The following is a 4,601-nucleotide window of genomic DNA, read 5'->3' as shown; positions in this document are numbered from 1 at the left end:
TTAATTTGTAATATTTTAAAAGCCAAGATCTCAGATGGTAATGTATTTATAATGGTACTTAAAGCTGAATCCCGTCTTCTGATTAAAGACTTATTTAGTCTACTAAACTTAGGTGTCATTGAGACTCCAATCAACCACTTATTTTTTCTGTGTTTCTTCATTGCACCTTGATTGTAAAATGAAATTTCATCCCTTCATTTTTTTTTTTTTACTGAAACCAGCTCTGTTATGATAGCTCATGGCTCTTAACTCCAGTCATAATGCTGGGATGGCAGATAGTCACTGTAAAATAAAATAAAACATTCCATCTACAAAGTTCTTTTATTTGATTTCTCTATAATGTTTTTGAACTTGTGAATAAACTACTTAATAAAAAGATAGATGAGTCATATTTACAAGCTGGGATAAGCTTAATGTAATCTAGCTTTTAACAACATCACCTTCAGGCTATTTAAATGAGTACCTTTAATTCAACGTAATTCAACAAGATGTAGACACTTGAGGACCTGGTGGCATATAGTTTAGTAGCATTTTCTGAGTTTGAGTTTGAGAAATTTGCCACTTGAGAGGGAAGACAAATATTTAGCATATTATTTAAATTCTAGTGGAATAAGGGAATAATGTTTATGAAGTAAGGTGCTATACTAAGAATCAGGGTATGAGGGCGGTTCTGCAAGAGAGGGATGGCATTCAATCTGATTTAGATGAATATAAGATAGATGAAAGGAGAGGGCATGAAGTTCTAGGTCATCAGAGGAACAAGCATAAACAAGACCAATGAATATATACTCTGGATTTGCTAAGTCTGAGTAGTAAAGAGGAGGTGTATAGTTGAGATGGAATTTGAGGGGTAAGAAATTAGGATGTAAAATGCTAGATAGTCACACAATATTTTGATGCAGTTTGCTAATAAAAACTAAATAAAAAATGCTAAGGTATTTTACTTTGTTAGATAGTGTGAAAGAGAAAAGTTTTCTCTGAGCTCATGATTTCAGAGACTTTAGTCCATAGTCCGAGGGCTCTCAGGGAGGAGGAACATGGCAGAAGAAAGCTTGCCAACTCCCAGCATCCAGAAAGCAGAGCCAGAGCAAGATAGCCAGAGTGGGAGGGAGGAGCCAGGGACGAGAACACCCCTTCCTCTCCCTGTCCCCAGTCTCCTCCAGCCAGAGCCACCTCCCAACAGCAGTCAGCTAGGAGCTCATCAATAGATTAATTCCCTGCTGAGTTTAGTGCTCCATGACCAAAAACCTACCTCTGATCACATGAGACTTTTGGAGAACATTTTAGATCTAATTCTTAACATGCTACTTGATAGGAAAGATCAGAATTTAGCATATATTTAAATTCTACTGATCTCATGGGTTTTTAGATATACCAAAACTTCTCAGCTTATGTATTTCAAACATTGACAATTTATTGCTTCCTCAACTTTTGACATTGTTTTTCCTACAGATGTTGTATCCTGTGTCAGTAGAGAACTTTCTGGCATCTGTTTATGCCACTCACTTTCTGTCATCGCAACATCCGAGTTGTTTCCTTCCTTAAGGTGTTAGCATCTGACTGCCAGAGACTTTTCCCAGCACCACCCTTGACTTGTTTTTATCTGAGTTCATCTTCAGTTTGATGATCTTTTTTAACATTCTGTTCCCCAAGGATCTTGTCTTTCGCCTTATTTTAGATTTCACTTACTATTACTCTAAGCTGTGTCTGTAAATAGTTACAGCTTATATAAAATTAATTTTACTCATCTCACTCTGACCAGGTGTAAATTCTTTGAGCAATTGAGCAATAGATGCTTCTTGTACGCGTGCTTGGTTCTTTGTTCCTATCTCTCTTAACCAAGCCTCACTTAAAAAACTACGAATTTAGCTTAAAGAGCCCTTCTTCTGTGTTATGACTGCACATTTCTAAGCATGCTGAATGGTCACACTTTAAATTCACAGCCATTAACATGAAATAGGTTTTTAATGTTACACAGAATTGAACTAAATTCTCCAGGGCAATTATGGACTCTTCTACATTATTATGTTTTACTCTTTCCTTTTCCCCCAAATCTAAAAAATCTTGACTTTTAAATTGATGTCAGATAATGACATTACTTCTTATCTCATTGAGAAAATGGAAAAATCTAAAACACAATTTCTAAGGACTCAAATGGTGGGCATTTACTCACCCAGAAGCTTCTGAACTCACATTCTTTGTCTTTGTCTTTGTATCTTGCCGTCTATCTAAAACCAGTCTTCTCACTTGTACACCAGATTCCACCGTTGCCCTCCTAGTTCATTTCCTTTCAGCATGGTACCTCAGTCAACACTTCCAAAATTACACTCTGTAAAAGAAGCTATGCTGAGGTATGACTGAAAGTCAATAAATTGTCAGTGTTGTAAAGCACAAGCTAAGATGTTATGGCATATCTAGAAACCGATGAAATCAGTAATAGGATGGTATTATGGGAGTCATTACTATATATGAAACCATTATCGTATTTAGGATTATAGACATATCTCTCCCTCTCAGAAGTTTGCTCATGTCCTACTAAAATCCTTCCCTCCTCTCTCATCCATTTACACATTGTTAGGCAACCATCATTTTGCTTTCTGTCATAAGATAGTATATGTCATTTTCTAGAATATTATGTGAGTGGAATAATTTAGTGTCTACTTTATGGATGCAGATCATAGGTGAAGTACATTGTTCACACATGTGTAAATAGTGCATTTTTTTCCTCTGGTGTAAGAAACTGAAAGTGTAAATAAGGACCAAGCTGTGTATTAGGTATTGTGAAATAGGAAGAAATGTTTAAACAGGAAGGAGGAGTATGGAGGGGGAGGGTAAAAGGAAGGAAGGGAAAAGAAAAAAATAAAAGAAGGATCCAATGGAGACAAAGTTTTGTAATTAAGGAGGGAAAGAAGAGTTGAGGGAAATGGAGGAGATTGGAATAAAAAAGAGGAATCAATATGTATCATACACAGGTACAAATTCTGTACAATGAATATAATCATTACATCTAATTTGTGACAATAAATCTAATAAAAATTAGTTTGACTTTTTAAACTAAACATGTCAACTATTTTTTGTGTGTTAATAGCTCATTTCTTAATATTGCTAAGTGGCATTCTACTGAGACTGTACCAGAAGTTGTTTACCTATTCATTTTGTTAATTTATTAAAAACAAAACAACAATAAGAAAACAAAGATACTGGGAGCACTTTAGTTGTTACTGCACTGTATTTATGTGTCACTTCCAAGAGAATTAAGATCTTAAAATTATTGGATATTCTGGTCTATGAATAAAGTTTGTTTCTGCAGTCATTTAACTTTTATTTAATTTCTCTTAGCAACATTATCTAGTTTTGAATGTACAGATGCTTCACATGTCTTTATACTTATGGTTAAGAATCCCATATGTTTTAGGTAATCACATTTTTCAATTATCAGAGTTCATTACTAGCATGTAGGGATTAAATTGATCTTTTATATTGATTTTGAAGCCTGAAACATTGATGAGTCCCCTTATGAAGTTTAGTACCTTCTCTTACAGATTTCATCAGATTTTCCAAGAAGATGATCATGTCATCTGTGTTTAATGATAGCTTTAATTTTTCCTTCCAATGTAGATGTCTTTTTTATTGCATGGATAGAACTTGCAGTAAAACATTGAACAGGAAAGAGGACTGCAGCACTCCTTGTCATCTTTCCTTTCTTAGGAGTTTCCTCCTAAGCAAAGAGTCTTCAAGCATTTAGTCTGCTATGACATTATGATATATTAGATGAAGACATTCTTTCTCTATTTTTCTTTTGGAAACAGTAGAAAAATATCTCTGACGTGTCTCCTATGTTTTCTAACTGAAAAACAAAAATATGATGCTTGCTCAGACTTCAATTATGAATCCACATCTGAGTCAATTATGTGTTGAATAAAACTTTAAATAAAAATTTATTTTATTTTATTTGAAAGAGTAAAAATTAAAACAACAGGAAAAACAAATAGCAAAAACAAAGGCAGAAACAGTAACATATAGTAATACATATGGTGCATATTTTCAAAACAAGAATAGCCAAATAAAAACGGATGGGGCTGGAGAGATGGCTCAGTGGTCTAAAGCACCTACTTAGAACAAGCTTAGCAAAGCATCAGGGACCACGGTTCGATCCCCCAGCACCACATGCCAGCCAGCCCCGCCCCCTGGTGGGCTGAGCTGGCCACAGACACACACCACACACACACACACACTCTCTCTCTCTCTCTCTCTCTCTCTCTCTCTCTCTCTCTAATAAATAAATAAATAAATAAAAATTAAAAAAAAACGGATGTTATATAATGCTTTTTTATCATCCAATTTTGATGCTCAGATTAACAGATACAGGTATGCAATATTGGACAAGTAATTGAATAATAATGCTTGTTTTCAATAAACCTTAATTTTTCTTGTCCTTCTTGCTTTTTTATTTTGTAAGTTTATTTTAAAGAGAGTATAATCATAATTGATAAGATATTATAAATGGTACACATTTAGAAGAACGAGATGAGAGGAACTGAACCATGGTTTTTGTAGTACACATTGCTGTCTTTGACGTAGTTGCTCAGATAACAGATATT

The sequence above is a fragment of the Octodon degus genome, unplaced genomic scaffold (genome assembly GCF_000260255.1).
Source record: "Octodon degus isolate 3935 unplaced genomic scaffold, OctDeg1.0 scaffold00187, whole genome shotgun sequence".
Classification (NCBI taxonomy): Eukaryota; Metazoa; Chordata; class Mammalia; order Rodentia; family Octodontidae; genus Octodon; species Octodon degus.
This window is presented reverse-complemented; position numbering follows the sequence as displayed.